Raw genomic sequence first — 20,817 nt, 5'->3', positions numbered from 1 at the left:
CTTGGTAGAAGACAACAACTGTTATGATTATTTATTAGAAAGTGGAAAAACACAAGATGACTGTCAATCTTCCTCGGTCTGGGATTCCATGCAAAATCTCACTTTGTGGGGCAAGAATGCTTCTGAGAAAGCTCAGAACTACACAGGAGGACCTGGTCAATGACCTGAAGAGAGCTGGGACCACAGTCACAAAGATTACATTAGTAACACATGATGCTGTCATGGTTTACAATCCTGCAGGGCAGCAAGGTCCCCCTGCTCAAGCCAGCACATGTCCAGGCCCGTTTGAAGTTCACCAGTGACCATCTGGATGATCCAGAGGAGGCATGGGAGAAGGCCATGTGGTCAGATGAGACCAGAATAGAGCTTTTTGGAATCAACTCCACTTACCACGTTTAGAGGATGAGAACAACCCCAAGAAAACCATCCCAACCGTGAAGCATGGGGGTGGAAACATCATACTCTGGGGGTGCTGTTCTGCAAAGGGGACAGGACGACTGCACCGTATTGAAGGGAGGATAGATGGGGTCATGTATTGAGAGATTTTGGCAAATAACCTCCTTCCCTCAGTAAGAGCATTGAAGATGGGTCATGGCTGGGTCTTCCAGCATGACAATGACTCCAAACACACAGCCAGGGCAACTAAGGAGGGGCTCTGTAAGAAGCATTTCAAGGTCCTGGAGTGGCCTGGCCAGTCTCCAGACCTGAACTCAATAGAAAATCTTTGGAGGGAGCTGAAACTCCAAACCTGAAAGATTTGGAGAAGATCTGTATGGAGGAGTGGACCAAAATCCTTGCTGCAGTGTGTGCAAACCTGGTGAAAAACTACAGGAAGTGTTTGACCTCTGTAACTGCAAACAAAGGCTACTGTACCAAATATTAACAGGTGTTCAAATATTTATTTGCAGCAGTAACATACAAGTAAATCATAAAAAAATAAATAAAAAAAATTAATACATTGTGATTTCCGGAAATTTTTTTTAGATTATGTCTCTCACAGTGGACATGCACCTAAGATGAAAATTTTAGACCCCTCCATGATTTCTAAGTGGGAGAACTTGCAGGATGGTCCAATACTTATTTTCCTCACTGTAGGTCATTGCAGTCTGATTTATAAATCTGTAAAACATGTAAAAGTGTACAAATATAAACATGTACAGTGCGTATTCACAGCGCCTCACATTTTCCACATTTTGTTATGTTACAGCCTTATTCCAAAATGGAGTAAATTCATTTTCCCCCTCAAAATTCTACTCACAACAACCCATAAAGACAACAGGATTTTTTTTTTTTTTTTGCAAATTTCTTAAAATAAAAATCAAAGAAATCCCATCCACCTAAGTGTTCACACCCTCTACTCAATACTTTGTGATGTACCTTTGACAGTAATTACAGCTTCAAATCTTATTGAATATGATGCCACAAGCTTGGTACACCTGTCTTTGGGCAGTGTTGTCCATTCCTCTTTGCAGCACCTCTCAAGCTCCATCAAGCTTAATGGGGAGCGTCGGTGCACAGCCATTTTCAGATCTCTCCAGAGATGTTCAATCAGATTCAGGTCTGGGCTCTGGCTGGACCACTCAAGGACATTCCCGGAGTTGTCCTGAAGCCACTCCTTTGATATCTTGGCTGTGCACTTAGGGTCATTGTCCTGCTGAATGATAAACTGTCGCCCCAGCCGGAGGTCAAGAGCACTCTGGAGCAGGTTTTCATCGAAGATGTCTCTGTACATTGCTGCATTCATCTTTCCCTCAATCCTGACTAGTCTCTCAGTTCCTGCTGCTGAAAAACATCCCCACAGCGTGATGCTGTTACCACCATGCTTCACTGTAGGGATGACTACTGGCATTCACGCCAAAGAGTTCAAGCTTTGTCTCATCAGACCAGAGAATTTTGTTTCTGATGGTCTGAGAGTCATTCAGGTGACTTTTGGCAAATGCCAGGCGGGCTGCCATGTGGCTTTTACTCAGGAGCAGCTTCCATCTGGTCACCCTACCATTTAGGCCTGATTGGTGGACTGCTGCAGAGATGGTTGTCCTTGTGGTATTCATTCCACAGAGGAATGCTGGCACTCTGACAGAGTGATCATCGGGTTCTTGGTCACCTCCCTGACTAAGACCCTTCTCCTCCGATCGCTCAGTTCTGACAGGCTGCCAGCTCTATGAAGGGTCCTGGTAGATTTGAACTTCTTCCATTTACAGATGATGGAGGCCACTGTGCTCATTGGGACCTTCAAAGCAGAAGAAAAGTTTCTGTACCCTCTGAGACAGGATTGTCTCAGAGGTCTACAGACAATTCATTTGACTTCATAATTGTTTTGTGCTCTGACATACACTGTCAACTGTGGGACCTTATATGTAGAAAGGTGTGCGTCTTTCCAAATCATGTCCAATCAACTGATTTTACCCCAGGTGGACTCCAATTAAGCTGTAGAAACATCTCAAGGATGATCAGTGGAAACAGGATGCACCTGAGCTCAATTTTGAGCTTCATGGGAAAGGCCGTGAATACTTCTGTACATGTGGTTTATTATTATTATTTAATACATGTGCAAAAATCTCATTAAAACTTTTTTCACACTGTCATTATGGGGTATTGTGTGTAGAATTTTGAGAGAGAAAAAAAAAGAATTTCATCCATTCTGGAATAAGGCTGTAACATCACAAAATGTAGAAAAACTGAAGCGCTGTAAATGCTTTCTGGATACACTGTAACACTATGTACAGTATAGGCAGAAAAGTTGTTATGCATTCTTTTTGCCAGAATTATAAAGCCCTACATATGAGTGGTTCTCTTTTATTTATCTCAATCATCCTGGAATTTTGTATGCACAAATTTGACTTTCGCTCCTATCTTTCGTCACTAGTGGATGTAGCAATGCCCTCAATTACTTATATACAAAAACTCTATGTCTGCCACTCTAAAGCCAGACCTATTTCTTCACACAGGCCATGGAGAACAGCCCATGGAAGCCTAAAGCAGCACATAAGCCATTTGCTATTACTACTACTATTATTACTATTTAGACAGTACAATATTCAATTCATTCAAGAAGATTTGGGTTAAAAATAGGTGTGACCACCTTTGAAGTCAGAATACAACAAAAATCTACCATGTGGAGTTGGGACACTTGTTCAATATATCACCCAGATTATATCCATTTAAGTTAACTTATAATGATTTGGCAAAAAACTGACTATAATTAAAGTTTTTCACACCCGCCTCTATTATTTCAGCCTTTGAGCATCAACAACTAAAGTATCTGGTATATGGGTGCTTAGAATATACTGTACATCAATTCTGGAGGCACTATGTTTAATTTTAATGCATAGAAAAATGTACATGTAGTTTTAATGTTCCAATTTCTATTATTAAAATGTATGTCTTTTTAAGGGACAGTCCAGTCAGCCACAGCAGAGGCATGTGCATATTCTCACCTATTAAACCTTTACATGGAAGCTGTCCATAGCCTGGCTTTCCTTCAGGTTAAATATGAGCAGTTTGAGGACGTGTCAAATGTGGTGGGAATTTACAGTTCCATAACTGATGCCAGAGAGCTGCCAGAATATATATAAACATTTTATTCAATACTCTCAAGACAGATCCAGATACCAAAGAAACAAAGCCTTCCTGTGATCTTACAGAAATGCTTCTAACACCAGAAATGTTTCCAACAGTGGGAGGAATGGTCTGAGAAGTGTGTGCAGTCCCAAGGAGATGACTTTGAAGGGAATTAGGATTTCAGATGCCCAGGTGAATAACTGTACAGCCAAAGGTTGGACACGTTTTGAATGCACCTTCTATCTGATCTCTTGTATTTCCATTACAGGGGTACTACTCCACCCTCTGTGGTTGGCAAGGTACTTGCAAAGGTCATTCTCAACAGGTTTCAGTCCTAGCTACTTACACCTGACTTGACCTAGTCACACCTATAAGCCCGTGGGCATGGACTAGGCTAGGGCAAGTCAAGCTTTTTCTCTCATCCTGGATTTGTTAAGTCTGTCTTTATGAAACACCGTATTTTCCACAAATAACACTAACAAAAAGGAGCGCTAACAAAAAAGCAGCCAAACAGACAAAGAAAGATAGGAAAATGAAAACTAACCAAAGGAAGAACAGCAGAAGTAAGGAGAAAGAAGAAAGCCAGGCTCACAGACACATGGGCATCAATGATTTCTTCTTGTCTTTGGAGTCGCGCTCTCGTTTTGCCAGCTGACGTTTCATGTCGTCTGGGAGGCGTTCATAGCAATGTCTACATACGGGCTTCAAATCCACCTCCACAAACTTGTCCCTGACAAGTTGTGGGTGTCAGAGGAAGAAAAGAGCAAGGGCAAGAGAGAAGGAGGGGATAGACTTAGAGAAAACAAGAATACACAAAAAAAGACAGAATGATGAAGAGGAAGCAGAAGAAAGTTGGGGAGAGGGAGCATTTCAGAGACAAAGAGTGAAGATGAAATGAATGAGATGTGGAGAAACAGGCCAATATGGATACAAGGCTATGAGAGAAAAGTTGTAGAATGTTGAAAGAGAAAATCAGGACTAAGCAGGATTAGTTAGTCAGGAGACAGGCAAATAGCTCAGGTAAAAATACTAAAGCAAGAGATCAAAGTTTTTTCCTATATTAAATACATCAATACCACAAAAAGCACATATACCACTATCACTAACCACATAGTCAAAGTTCCACTTTAATTTACTCCACATGTCTCTCTGCATTACTTACTTGAGGGTGAGCTTAGTGTTGCAGGTTGAGCAGGAAAAGCAGTTGACACACCATGCCTTGTTAAGTGCAGACACCACTGGAAAAAAGGTCAATAAAATGAACATTTCATGTTTATGTGTGTGTGTGTGTGTGTGTGTGTGCCAACAATCAGGTTCATTCATTCATTCATTTTCAGCTGCTTATCAGGGTCCGGGGATGCTGGCGGCACAGAAAGCAGTTCATCCCACATGTTCCTGTCCTCCGCCAAGACCAGGGCTGTGAAATGAAAAATTGTGAAATCCGAGGAAAATTTGCAGGGGATCTGGGGGGCATAGGCCCCACAGGAGCCTGGGTCTCAGGGCCCCGTGGGATCCCAGAAACCAAATACATTTTTTTTATCTAATTATACATTTTCAGCATCTCCTGGAACAAAAAAATCTCAAAATTAGTACATATTTAAATGACTCTGTATTCAACCTTTCATTTGAACCGTCAATGAGCATGTTGAAATAACAGAATATGATGTGGAAGTAGGACCTGGAATGATTTTTCTTTTAATTGTAAAACAAATTATGCAAATAACTAAATTATACATGATAACTCAGAGCAATTAAACTACATGAAATTCATGAAGACTGAAAAGACTTAAAGCATTTCAAAAACCAACGCTAAAGCGTGGAGAATATTTTGAAAATTGTGGTAAAATATCAATAACATACCTTATTATAAAAAAGCCACATATTCTTGTGTAAATTCCTGTAAATCCACTCAAAGCCACAGTGTCTTTTTCCCATGAAAAAAGTCTACATTAATAAAAACTCACATTTTTGTATAAATTCATGTAAATCCATCCATCTTTTTTTCCCAATGAAAGAAAGTCTAGATTAATGAAAAAAAGTCACACATTTCCTAAAATCATGTTTGAACAGCACAATGTTTATTTTCAGAAAGAGAAAAATTCTTACTGTGTTTCCTGAGGGCACAGTTTGCTTTTCCCGTTTCATCTTTCAAATGTGTTCATGAAGCCAACGACAATTCCACGGATTCTTGTCCTTATCAGACTTTTTCAAACAATCTTTCTCGCCATCTTCTCTCTGTCTGACGTCGGTCCGTGACACAGACATGCTGCACAATTCTTCTTTTAAAGACTTTAGAGCTCTAAAGGTTTGCGATGTTCACATGCTATGTTTAGCTTAAGCGTCGTGCAGGAGCCACACAGTGTCACCGCAGCAACCACTGCTCTCTATATAATACTGGATAGCTCATTGGCCAATATTTCTGAAGCAAACCAGCTGCCATATTACCACTCCGATGTCCTGCTCCTGAACACTCTTTTCTATTGATCTTTAATGAGGCACACTCAACTTTATTCTTTGAAATTTTGTTAAAAAAATACCTTCATGTGCAGTTATAAACTGCACAAATTGCCAAATCAAAGGCAGTGGATGAACATTTCACCTGTGAGTATGATTGAAATGGGAAGTAATGAGCAATAATTTGATGAGTTCTATCCCTTATTCCAGCATATTTTCATATATTCAAGAAGTCCAGCTCTGTCCTGGGCTTGTCCTCTGGAGTCTCTTGAGGAGGCGGCTGAGAGGAGGGTGTTAACCAAGCTCAAATCCATCATGGACAACTCCTCTCACCCTCCGCACCGGACTGTAGTGGAGCTGACCAGCTCGTTCAGTGACAGACTGAGACACCCTCAGTGCAAGAAGGAACGATACCACAGGTCGTTCCTCCCTGCTGCTGTCAGACTGTACAATAACACTGTGAAATAACCACAGGCAATAATATGTCCACAAACCACGTGCAATATTATTAATATGCCCACATATCATGTGCAGTAACAACTCATTTACAAATCCCAGCACTAATGTCACCTTACCACATCTAAATTCCACTTCACATATTGTAAAGAAGATGCTCCTATCTCCCTTTCAATCCTAATCATGTTTATATATATATGCATATGTGTATAGGTATGTGTGTGCATATGGGTGTATATATATATATATATATATATATATATATACACACACACATACATACACATATATACACGAGGTCTGTGATAAAACTAACGTACCTTTTTATTTTTTTTCAAAAACTATATGGATTTGAATCACGTGCGATTACATCAGACAACCTTGAACCCTCGTGCGCATGCGTGAGTTTTTTCACGCCTGTCGGTTACGTCATTCGCCTGTGGGCTGGCTTTGAGTGAGGAGTAGTCCACCCCTCCCGTCGGAATCTCTCTGAGAACTTCCTGAGAGACTGGCACTTTGCTTGATCAAAATTTTTTCCAAAACTGTGAGGCACATCGAAGTGGACATCATTCGAGAAATTCAGCTGGTTTTCTGTGAAAATTTTAATGGCTGATGAGAGATTATGGACTGTTGCTGTCGCTTTAAGGACTGCCCACTGAGCGGGACGTCGCGACGCGCCCTGAGCCGCCGCTGTCTGCCTGTTTCGAGCTGAAAGCTTCCAAATTTAAGCCTCTGTTGACCCAGGACGTCGTGAGAGAACAGAGAACTTTCAGAAGAAGTCGGGATCAGCAGTTTAACCTGAATTTCTCGAATGATGTCCACTTCGATGTGCCTCACAGTTTTGGAAAAAATTTTGATCAAGCAAAGCGTCAGTCTCTCAGGAAGTTTTTTCATGACCTGTGAGGGATATCCGAGTGGACACTATTCGAGAAATTCAGCTGGTTCTGGGTGAAAAGTTTAACGGCTGATGAGAGATTGTGGAGTTTCTTTCACTTTAAGGACAGCTCACAAAGCGGATCGGCGCAGCGCGTTCGGAGGTGGCGTCCGTCTGGCTGTTTCGAGCTGAAAACATCCTAATTTAAGGCTCTGTTCACGCAGGTCGTCGTCAGAGAACAGAGAAGTTTCAGAAGAAGTCGGCATGAGGAGTTTATGCGGACATTCCACTGTTAAAGGAGATTTTGTAATGAAAGAACGTGCGGGCAAATTCGCAGAGTCGGTTCCGTGACGACGACGCAAATCCGTCTGCACCGCGACAGGAAAAACACCTCCGTGTTGAAAACCATTTGTAAAATTCAGGCGGCTTTTGATGGCTTTCAACAAGTGAGTATCTGACAAATTGTTTAACAGCTGGGCATGTTCCAACTTGTCCGTTAAGGTTTCCAATGGAGGTGTTTTTCCTGTCGCGACCCCCCCGCGGTCGGGTCCGGCCCGACATGCGAATCTGCCCACACGTTCTTTCATTACAAAATCTCCTTTAACAGTGGAATGTCCGCATAAACTCCGAATGCCGACCTCTTCTGAAACTTCTCTGTTCTCTGACGACGACCTGGGTGAACAGAGCCTGAAATGTGGAAGTTTTCAGCTTGAAACAGCGAGACGCCGCCGCCTCGGAGCGCAAATCGCCGTCAGGCGCCGTGGGCCATCCTTAAAGCGACACTTACACACCAAAATCTCTCATCAGCCGTTAAAATTTTTACCGAAAACCAGCTGAATTTATCGAATGGTGTCCACTCAGTTGTGCCTTACAGTTTTTGAAAAAATTTTGATCAACAAAGCAGCAGTCTCTGAGCCATTCCTAACAATGAAAAAAATCGACGAAAGTGTGGGCCACTCCTCACTCAAAGACTGCCCACAGGTGAATGATGTAACAGACAGGCGTGAAAAAACTCTCACATGCCCACAAGGGTTCAAGCATGTCTGATGTAATCACACGTGATTCAAATCCATATGGTTTTTGAAAAAAATAATAAGGTCGGATACTTTTCTAATAGACCTCGTATATATACATACGCACGTCTGTGAGTGCATGTGTATATATACATACATACATATTCTATTTCTACCTCATTTCTTATGTCTTGTACTGTTACAAGTATTATTATTGCTTGTCCTTGCACTACGCTGTTCGATGAACATTTCCCTACTTGCACCCACCTTGTGTGTTTTCTTAAGAGCCGACGTAACGTGAATTTCTCCTCTGTGAGATCAATAAAGTTTATCTTATCTTATATAGGCAAAGATAATAATAATAATAATAATAATAATAATTTTAAGTGGCTTATTAACTCAACATGCGTAGCCACAGGTTGTATTTTGTGTTGGACGAACTATTTTAAGACATTTATTAGGTCTACTTATGCATAGTTTTGGAGCTTTAGGTGTTGTTGCTACGAGCTTTATTACTTATATTAGGCTGAAGCTCATAGAGCTGTGTGTAATAAATGTTGTCACTGCAGGGAAAACCAACTCTCCTGTAGCTAGTTAAGTGGTGTTTTATGCTTTTGGTGCAGCTATTTAAAAAAAAAAAAATCACTATTTCTGTGATATCCGTCATGACTTTTGTTATCCATCAACTTTTGTTCATGATATGGTACCAATACATAAAGCTTGCTGATGATTCCACAACACTTGTATAAACTTTGATTAAAGAATGATAATTTTTAGAACTGAGTATTTGTCCCAGTGAGATATGAGTAAGTGAGAATAGAAGGGAACAAAGTGTCAAAGTAATAAAAGAAAGAGAATAAATCAAATAGCTAATCAGAGCAGGCATAGATTAGGAGGGGATCAATCTTACATTATCCGAAGAACAAAAATAAGTAAATGAGAGAATCAGCTGTTATTAATTGAAATGGTGACGTTCTAACAAGCTATCTATGTGCGAGTCTGCATAAGTTGGGAGTGGCAAGATATATACAGATCAGTGCGCAGCAACCAACCAGTCCCGCTTTACGACAACTGTCGCAACAGCCAGGCTTTTTTCTCTCCTCAAAATTCCGCGGATCCGAGGATACTGATTTGTACTGATTTGTAATTCCCCCCACAATGATGAAATCTGCAGAATTTGGCGGATCCACTATGTTTCACAGCCCTGCAGACCTGTAACTTTTCCTGGGGGATCTCAAGGTGTTCCCAAGCCAGCTAGGAAATCCAATCACTCCATGCTGTCCGGATCTTCCCCGGGCCTCCTCCGGTTGGACGTAGCTGGAAGACCTCCCTAGGGAGATGACCAGAGGGCATCTCACTAGGATAATCGAGCTTCTCACCCTGCTCCAGGAGTGTAAACCCAGATACCTGACAGGAATCTCATTTCTGTCATTTGTATCAGCAATCTTATTCTTTCAGCATTATCCAATGCTCAGGACCATAGGTAAGGATAGGAGCATAAATCGACTGGCCAAATGAGAGCCCCACCTTCCAGCTCAGCTCTTCTTTCACCACAACAGTGTGGTACTAGCATCTGTAAAATTTTAGACACTGCCCCATCCGTCCATCGATCTAACGCTCCAACGTTATGCCCATGCATGAGATCTCAGATTTGGAGGTGCTGATTGTCATCCCAGTCGTTTCACACACAGTCTCAAACATGCTCAGTGTCCATTGGAGGTCACTGCCTGATGAAGCTAACAGAAACACATCATACTGCAAAAAGCAGAGATGCAACTCTAGGTCACCAAACTGGACACTCTCGGGTCCCTGACTGCACCTTGAAATCCCATCCATGAATATCAAAACAGGATTGGTGACAAGTGCAGCCCTGGTGGAGACCAATCCCAGAACAGGTCTGATGTAAAGCTGAGAATGTGGACACAGCTCCTACTTTGGTCATAAAGAGACTAGATTGCATGTTGCAGCAAATCTGGTACCCCATATTCCAGCAGCACCCCCCACAGGATACCCCAAGGGACCTGGTAATACATCTTTTCCAAGTCCACAGAACACATGTAGACTGGTTGGCCATACTCCCAAGACCCCTCTAATATCCTTGTGAGGAAAGAGCTGATCCACTGTTCCATGACCCGCATTGGTCCTCCTGATTCTGAGGTTTCGACTAATGGTTTAAGGTCTTCTCTCTATTACCCTGGCAGAAGCTTTCCCAGGAAGTGTGAGTCCTCTATAACTGGAACACACTCTCTAGTCCCACAGTCAAGTATGTCTTTTAAATGCTAATCAAAGCATGACCTCCATCACTCTGTCAGATAACCCACACCAGAACAAGACTGTAATGTGGTATTAACAGCACCATCCACAACCACCTCCAAGTATAATAAATGATTTATCCATTATGCACTGCAAGTAACAAGTTATTTTTAGTAAATCATCTTACCATCTCCTTCAATAACACGATTGCAGTGGTAGCAAACATCTCCAAACAGCTGAGAAAGAAGACAGAAGAGAAACAATGAAGATTATCGAGGCAGCAAAGACCTATTTTGGATTCATTAAATTATGCAGTACAGTGCAATACTACTTTTATTCTCTATAACATACTGCATTCAGACCTCATGGAAACAGGCTGCAGTTTTTGTGTTGCAACTAAATTAAAAATATCTAACACTAGGTGGAGTCACTGCATTGGCTTATCGGCAGGAAGTGTTGTCAGACGTCATCTCCATCTCAGATTCACAAACACACTGTTCAAAGTAAAATTTGTAAAATGCCATTTTGTGTACTGTTAAACATTGCTTCATTTCAAGGAGTACGGGCCGCTACGGTGACATTTTAGAGACATTGTACAGTTTTGACATGTTGATACAGTCTTAATGTCTGTACAAGAGGTTTTTTTTTTTCCTGTGTGCTGCAAATGTAGTCACAGGTGGTCACACCTGGCACATTTTTTGCAGCACAAATCATTTTTACCATTACTACTGAAAGGACCAAAACACCGTTTTTTGTTTACCTGGTTGTAATGAGTCTCACAGTAGGCCAGTCCCTTGCGTTCATAGTGACGGTGTCCCAGGAAGGGTTTCTCGCACTTAGCACACACAAAATGCTGCAAACAAGCACAGTTTTAGCACAGACATCAGTCAGAAGGTAATCACACGCAGACCGTGCTACATGCAGCAGAGCGGTTTGCCTTACACATTGTACCACTGTAGTCTTGTCACTGTGCTTATGTTAAACTAAATAGTTTCGGGAACTGTTAAATTCTGTGATTACTGCTGCAAGTTCAGCTGACTAGAGTATACACATACATCTGTTTAGAATAGATAGATGGTGTTTACATTTCTTCTACCAAGTTTAAAAACAAACAAACAATAAAATTATAACACTTCTCTTTATAGGAGTTCTGCAATTTCAGAAATGCAACAAACAACTGCAAATCAGAAAAAGTTGGGACAATATGTAAAATTCAAAGATAAAATTGTTGCACACCATTCCCAGTTCTCATGCAGATCCATAGAAGTTAAACATTGTTTCAGAGTTGTGCCTTATTGTCTTCCCTCACTCATCTCCTTGCAGCACGGACACTTAGTTTTTGATAACTGCCTCCTTGAAATAGATTTACTACACTAGTACCACACTGGTTTGCATTTCTGAACAACGATATAAATGAAGTGTATGAAATATTCAGTGACTTGGAAATGTTTATGTATCCATCCCCTGACTTGTCTCAAGAAAACTGGCTGTATAAGTGATGACTTTTTAATTGTTACATCTAGAATAAATTGCCCTTCTAACTTTTGTTTTTGTGTGTGGAATGTGTTGCAGGCCTATGCAGGACGATACTCTCCAGCACTATTTTAAGGCACATAATCTCCTACAGATGTTTCTTCTTGTACAGATTCTTAACAAATGTTCAATAATATGGTAAAAAAAAGGCCTGAATGCACATTCTCCTGCTCTGTAAACTATAAATCCTGGAGATAATGAGCCAGTCTTCCATCAGTGGTCATCCTGTTCAAGTTCTTCTCATGAGAAACTCAGATTTTGTGCAATCTCAAGTAAACCTACCCCCATCTGCAGAGGATTGTAAAAAAAAAAAAGACAATAGCAAAAACTTTTGATCATATCATATCAAATCAAAGTAAAAATAAACCACTCCTGGTGAGAAAACCATGTCTAAAATTATATATTTTTTATTATATATTGTATATTTTTGTGTTTGTTGTTTTTATTAATTCAGGCATTTGGAGCTGTTTTCTACCCAACAAAGTATAATTTTGGAAACCACACAAAAACTACTATGCCAAACAAACTATTACAAAAATGTATCCCAAGCTTAACATTTAATTTTTAAATGTCCATTTGTTAAACAACACACCTCCACGTGCCACTGCTTGCCCATGCATAACTACACGGCCCTCATATCGGTCTCCTGCAGGCTCCACAGATGGGGACACCCATCTTGTCATGGCATGGGCAGACAGTAAGAGTTCCCTTTCAGCTCTCGGCCTCAGCAGTTAGCTCCTTTCTGCAGAGACATAAAGACATAGCAAGCCACATATGCAGCATTCATTGGGGTACACCAAAATGAGGAAAACAAACTGAAAACATTTCACAGTTATGGATGCAAACTATTATCATGTAAGTAAGTCCCTTCGGCTGCTCCCTGGTTTTGCACTCGGGAAGCCACAGCAAATCCATGGTGGATCTGCATGTTGAATTGGCACAAGTTTTACCGTGGATGCCCTTCTGACACAACATCCACATTACATGGAGAAATGTGGCAGGGGTGGGATTTGAAACCGGGAACCTTCCGCACTGAAACCAAGTACACTAACACTTGTCACCACGGCTGCCAGAAAATATATCCTGAAATACAGAAATTTGTGCTTGAACTGAATTTATGCATAGAAATGACATGATGGCCACTAAGACGCACCAAATCAGGGGTGCGCTAGTGAGCAAGGTGTGGCATAAGACATCTTTTTCAGAGTTCCTGCAGAATTTACCACATTTTCATATCAAAACGGCTATTTCGGCATCAAGACCAGTTTTAAAGCTCACTGAGGACACATTTTTCAGAAATGCAGCTGCTAACTGGCTGAGCGTGGGGAATAATTAGCAATAAACCACATCAATGACCACTAATTACAGCATGTGCATGGATAGATTTACAGTCATGAATGCTTTGATGTTCTTTGCTAACTAGGACATTAAATAACATGAATGTCCTTTAATTAATTTTATAAAACTAAGACCTGCTGTCTCCCCTATTGTTAAAAGCATATACGAATCTGCGTATACTCACAGCAATTTAACCAGATGAGTTAATCAGGCAATCACCCAAATTATTCATCCTGATTAGACTGGATGTATCACTTGGAGATACGATGGAAACAATTTACGGCGCCTATTAAACATCCCATCAAAAAGGACAGATGTCAGAATCAATGATTATATCCCTGGATGCCCAAAAGGCATCTGACCGGGCTTCATGGCAATATTTGTTTCACACATTTGAGTCATTTAAATTCAGCCCTAATTTTATAAATTGGATACAAACATTATACTCACCTGCACAGTGTGCTATTAAGTCAATGGGTATAGATCTGAGAGATTCTCAAAGGGGGAATGCAGACAAGTCTGCTCTCCTATCAACCTTGCTGTTTTGCCACTAGCATTGAACCACTGGTCCAGGTCATCAGAGACAATGACAAGGAATTGCCATAAATAAAGAAGCACATAAAATATCATTATAATGCTGATGTGTATTATTATATATCGACCAAAATCAACGTCAAAAATATCACACTTAAAGGAATTAATTTCTCAGTATTATGGGTATTATTCAGGATATAAGGTAAACATGGCAAAAAAACAAAAAACAACAACAAAACCCAGAGGCTCTGGATATCAGCGGAAATCTAGAGAGCATAAACTCCAGTGTGGATTTAAATGGTCTAAAGAAGGTATTAAATACCTGCATATATACTCCTCATCTCTACATAATCTGTATGAAGCAGATAAATGATTGGTGTATACTAATGACTTGGAATGATGGTCTGTGCTCCCCCCTCCCCTCTGCTTGGTCATGTTAAAGTATCCGTATGAATGTTTTGCTAAGGTGCATTGCTTATTTATTTCAGATGTTACCTGTAGAAATCCAAAGTCAATGTTTGATCAACTGTATAAATAATTTCACATTTCATATTACGAAAAAAACGCACTAGAATTAGACTGTAAAACCTTATATCTAAACTTGATGGTGGTCTTAAAGCTTCCAAACCTAAAATATTGTTTCTGGGTTGCACAATTGAAGCCGCTAATGGCACTGATCCCGAATGGCACATATATTTGATGGCTTGCTCTGGTGGTCTGACTCTGTCTTGACTCTTGTAGAGAAGAATAATCAAGAAGTCCAATTTCTTCTTCTCTGGCTATATAAGAGAAGAAATGGTTTGAGAGAGGGGTCCAAGGAGGCATTCTTTGTGAAACGTTTGAAACCCAGCTTACCGGGGAGGGGGTCCTGAGACACGCTTTATCCCCTGTTTTACAATGGGGTACTCAGGTCAAAGCAGTTTGTCTTTTGTTCATGGTAATGAGTCATTCACGTCACAGCAAGAGTCATCAAGGGAACCATCAGGAGAGGGACAGCTGCCCTGTCATTAGGGGGTGCTAACTAGAGCACAATAGGTGCTAATTATAAGCTATTGTTAGTCACCAGCCTATCGCAGTTGCATCTCGGTAGGAGGGTCTGGTTAGGTTTAAAACTCCAGCTTTTGTGACTCTTGATTATTCTTCTTACAAGAGTCAAGACAGAAGTCAGACCACAGAGCAAGAATTTTAGCTGAGGAAGTTCTGCGATTTTGAAGCGAAATGTCCTCGCGTCAAGCACCCCGTCCAGTCGAAGATTCAAGCTTCTCTTACTTTGGAAACCACCTGGACAACTGAGAGCTTACCACAGAAACATGTGATAGTATATAAAAAAAAAGCATATTATACACAGTAAAATCACCAGTGTTAAATTACACTGACAGGGTACATATGGTCCTACTCTGACCAGAGTAGGACCAAATGTACACTGGCAGTGTTAATTTAACACTGTCAGTGTTAGTTTTACACTGGTGATTTTACTGTGTATGTGCCTTTATTGCTTTTGAAACATATACAGTATTTCCTTTTCAAATTTTCATTTCCATAGCCCAAGTACATGAATTAATTAAAATATTTACACATTAAACCGATACCAAAATCAATGTAATTGCATATTACTTCATTCATTACAATACGACTGGATAAGAGGTAGCAGCTGAGTCAAATGTAAGTTAAGATAAACTATAACTGCTGACTATGGGCTTAGAAGGCCACATCTATAAGCTTGAAGATGACACTTATGAGACTGGCACAGATTTGTGTCCACGTATTTACCCGCAGTTGTTGCAGTTGAAGTGATCAGGGTGGTAGGGGTCATTCTTGAACAGAAGAGGCTGCTCATCAATGATGGCATGGCACTTCTGACAGATGTACTTGCCAAGGCCCCGAGCTTTCTCTTTGTTGTGACATGGCCGACAGAGGTGCCTGATTTGGGAAAGAAGAGGGCAGGTGAGCAGGGAAGACACTGGAAAAAAGGAAGACAGAGAGAAACAGGATACTGTATTGATCCTCTGGCATGGCTCAATATACTGTAGTATCTAACACAAGGCCAGCCAACTAAAACAGCTCCACAGGTGGAAGGAGATCACTCTGTTTACTTATACCAAAAACCAAATTCTGAACTTCAAGGAGAGGATAACCCTGGTTGCAGTTGTGCAATAAGATGCAAAGAATACAGACATATCAAAACATCAACCTCCCACAAATAGATGTGCCATTTCTAAACTTTTACTCAAACAGCACATATGGAGTTGTTTAACTCACCAAGGGTTATGAACATTACACATTCACAGTTGATTTAATCTTCAACCCTGCCCAATTTGTGCATTACCTGCAATAACTTCCATGAAGCACAATGAGCTGAGCTATAGCTTTTATATCTGCCTTTGATAGCATTTATTGCAGCAGGACAATAGGATGGAAATGTAATGAACTACAATATTTATTTTGAACATCTTGTGCAAATGTCTTCCAGTCATTTCACAAAAATTTGTTGTAATTATTGTAAAAAACAACAAACACAAAACAAAAAAACAAAACAAAAAACAAAACCATTGTTCACTGTTTCGGTTCTCTGGCAAAATATATCCGCTGGGATAAATAAAGTTGATCTTATTTAGTCATACTCTATCCGCCCTTGGCTCTCCTATGGCCGGGATGGAGTAGCAGCATGCAAACCCAGATGTTCATCTCCCCAACAACAGCCTATAGTTCATCCTGGGAGACACCAAGGAATTCCAAAACCAGATGGGATATATAATCAGTCTAACACATTCTTAGTGTGCTGCAGAATCTCCATTCAGTTAGATGTACACAGAACCTTGCCAAAAGGCGGTATCTGGGGACCGACAGATGCTTGAATCACTTCACCTGGCCAAGTATAAATGATAAAGCAACAATTCTACTTATGGATGTCCTGGATGAGTTCCCCAACCTGTTTCCAAGTAAACTAGTCTCAGGCAAGAGGCCAGAACAAGAGTGATTCCAGACCCCTATGCTTCAACAACAGAGGTTTAGAGCCACTTTGCTCAGAACAGTGATATGAGGGCTCCTTATAATAAGCAAGGCTGGGAGTTAAGTTTGGTCGCTGACATTATATCCATGGGATGGCCTGGTCATCCTCAGCCTGAAAAAGTGACACTGAAGTGTCACCGTGTGGGTTTACCACCTGTACTCCGGATAAAGCAGAAGAAAATGGATGAATGGATGGAGTAACTGTAATAGTTAAATTATTTTTTTGAGGAGAATGGGGGCCCTCTCTCTCTCCCACCAAGGGTCTCGTAGCAAAAACACACTTGCAACTTCAGAGACACCAACCCAGTGTCTTGTGAGAGCCATGGGTCTTGCAAGAAACATGAACTGCTTTACTGCACTACAACAACAACACATACATGCTCCTCTGTTGAGGCATCGCAGAGCTAGTGGCTATGAGAACAAGACAACTAAGGTTTTATTTCTTATACGTTCGTCATTGTCGTGGAGCCAGCGAAAAAAGAAAAAACCAGTCTGAGAGGAAGAGAAAAACAGCAAGACAGAACAAGAGGTCACAATACGGGTCAACTTTGGGAGAATAATAGAGATGAAAGATAAAGAAGTGTGAAAAACAGATGCAGACCTGCGTTCCTGCTGCTGGGCTGAAGCGTTTGAGTGACGTTCATCGTGAAAGCAAGATGTCATATTTCCTCACTGATCATGCACATCCTCGCAGAGAGAGAGACAGAGAGAGAGAGAGTGTGTGTGGGGAGAGCAGCAGAAAGAAAAAAGAGATAGAGTGGGGCAGAGACAAAAGGAGAAGCAGAGAGAGAGATTGCATAAGCGAGACAGGCAGAGAGATAGAGAGGGGGCAGAGAGCGAGAGAGCATTGCTTTGACAATGTTTGCCTGATGTATGCTTCCCATTTCAAAAAGCTCCATTTAAATTGACATTGAGACAGTGGGGCCAGCGAAGAGTGAGAAACAAGAGAGAGAGCGAGAGAGAGAGAGAGATCCGCTTGCGATAAACTCTGTCCTCTGTATATTTCTGCTTTCTTGGCACGGTTCCATGGATTGCACAAAAGCAAAATGTACATGGAGAACGAGATGCCGGCATTGACTTTTTTTTAACAACAGTTTTGTGACATACGAGGGCTGTCAATAAAGTATAGGTCCTTTTATTTTTTTCAAAACACTATGTGGATTTCATTCATAATGTTTTTACGTCAGACATGCTTGAACCCTCGTGCGCATGCGTGAGTTTTCCACGCCTGTCGGTGACGTCATTCGCTGTGAGCACTCCTTTGGGAGGAGTCCGTCCAGCCCCTCGTCGGAATTCCTTTGTCTGAGAAGTTGCTGACAGACTGCGCGCTTTGGTTTGATCAAAATTTTTTCTAAACCTGTGAGGCACATCGAAGTGGACACGGTTCTAAAAATTAAGCTGGTTTTCGGTGAAAATTTTAACGGCTGATGAGAGATTTTGAGGTGATACTGTCGCTTTAAGGACTTCCCACGGTGCGAGACGTCGAGCCAGCCGGTCCCAGGCGCCGTCGTCAGCCTGTTTCAAGCTGAAAACCTCCACATTTCAGGCTCTATTGATCCAGGACGTCGTGACGAGAACAGAGGAAGTTTCCAGAAGAAGTCGGTTTCAGCATTTTATCCGGATATTCCACTGTAAAGGAGATTTTTTAATGAAAGACGTGCGGACCGGAGTCCGTGCGTCCGGGACGCAGCCGGCGCGGTGCGGCGGCACAGGAAAAACACCTCCGTGTTGATAACCATTTGTAAAATCCAGGCGGCTTTTGATGGCTTTCAGTGGAGTGAGTATATGAGAAACAGCTGGACATGTTCCAACTTGTCCTTAAGGCTTCCAACAGAGGTGTTTTTCCTGTGGCGGAGTGTCGCAGCGGATGCGAGCCGACGCTGCATTCCGCCCGCACGTCTTTCATTAAAAAAATCTCCTTTAACAGTGGAATATCCGGATAAAATGCTGAAACTGACTTCTTCTGAAACTTCTCTGTTCTCTCACGACGTCCTGGATCAATAGAGCCTGAAATGTGGAGGTTTTCAGCTTGAAACAGGCTGACGACGGCGCCTGAGAGCGCTGTGCGACGTCTCGCACCGTGGGAAGTCCTTAAAGCGACAGTATCACCTCAAAATCTCTCATCAGCCGTTAAAATTTTCACCGAAACCAGCTTAATTTTTCGAACCGTATCCACTTCGATGTGTCTCACAGGTTTAGAAAAAATTTTGATCAAACAAAACGCCAATCTCTCAGCAACTTCTCAGACAAAGGAATTCGACGAGGGGCTGGAACGACTCCTCCCCCAAGGAGGGTGCTCACAGGGAATGACGTCACCGACAGGCGTGGAAAAACTCACACATGCGCACGAGGGTTCAAGCATGTCTGACGTAAAAAACATATGAATGAAATCCATATAGTTTTTGAAAAAAATAAAAGGACCTATACTTTATTGACAGACCTCGTATACTCCTGAGCTGTAGGAGGAGCTATGTAGAGAAGAATGTGACCACAAAACAGATGAAACAACAAAAAAATGGACCAAACTTTAGTTCTCCTTTAAGGCACAAAAAATGGAGACAAATATAAAAATTCTCAAATACCACCACCTGTTGTGAATCACCTTGGGGCAAACTTACCGTATTTGCGCGTCTGAGGGCCCAAGGCTGAGAATCAGCCCACCCCCTTTTTTGGAGAGAAAGTTAGTTAAATGCCCACATGGAAATTAAATTATTATTTTTTAAATTAAAGGTTATAAACACCCACCTAAAATAAATTAATCCTGTGACCCCCAGCCACATTGTAAAAACCAAAAATGATGTTTTTCACAATGTTTTTCCCATCTCTTCTGCATTTGACTTGTCATGACGTCTTCCGTTTGTCTTGTGGTCTTATTGTGAGATTCTTGTGCAAGAATCTGGAAGGGTTCTCTGTCAATGGCTAGCTTTGTTACAAGCAACAGTCACACGGTTTTTTTACTTGCAAAATGAGTTCCTTGTCAGCTGATGTCCACAAAATTCAACAGGAAGTTTCGTGCATTTTCAAAACTTTGAGCAGAGATGAGGCGGAGAGCGCTTTAACAATGCCCACACCTTTGTTTGCCGGTTTGGCTCTATGTTTTGGATTTTTCCTGCGGCTGTCTGATGGATCATTCTGGCTTTCTGATTGCCCAAAACAACAGCACCACCTGAGAAAAGAAGCCAGCACAGGAGAGCTCTCTCTCTGTGTCTTGCTCTTTCTCTTTTCCACCTTCCCTCTCTCCCTCTCTCTCTCGCCCCTCTCTGTGAGGAGGAGTGGGCCACACAAACAGTGAAGAAACATACTGTCATACTTCCCGACCAAACTTCTAAAATGCAGACATTTTATAAACTGGAAAATCCTTCTGCTCATTGTGGATTCGCTGGGAAATGTGACGTCGCCTGGCCATTGCCGCCCCAGCTCCATGGAGACTGACAAATTTGCCAACGGACAAATACTTAAACACTTTGTCAGGCATCACAGTGGTAAGCAAAGGACCATTTCGGACCTTGGGATGTGAAAACGGAGAAAAATTTAGTTCACATGTTGACATTCAGTGACAGCCTCGATGTTCCACTGTTTTCAGTGAGAGACTGACTGGAAAATTATGGATTTTATATATCTTAGCAACAGGAATCATGGACAGCAACAAATGGATTATTCATCCAGAGTCACGCCTGGATTTAACAGGTAGGAGCTTTTGAAGCTTCCATTACTTTTCTGCTTTCATATAATGCTTTGCAAATGTTTCAGGTGAAGTAAATTATTGTTCATGTGTAGGACTGAAAATTGAGT

The 20,817-nt window shown here is 41.4% G+C and overlaps 1 pseudogene; it reads right to left on the bottom strand.

The window, feature by feature from the left end:
- LOC117524260 overlaps positions 1 to 20,817 on the bottom strand; it is a 30,529-nt pseudogene that overhangs the window by 1,455 nt on the left and 8,257 nt on the right.

The sequence above is a fragment of the Thalassophryne amazonica genome, chromosome 14 (genome assembly GCF_902500255.1).
Source record: "Thalassophryne amazonica chromosome 14, fThaAma1.1, whole genome shotgun sequence".
NCBI lineage: Eukaryota > Metazoa > Chordata > Actinopteri > Batrachoidiformes > Batrachoididae > Thalassophryne > Thalassophryne amazonica.
This window is presented reverse-complemented; position numbering and strand designations above follow the sequence as displayed.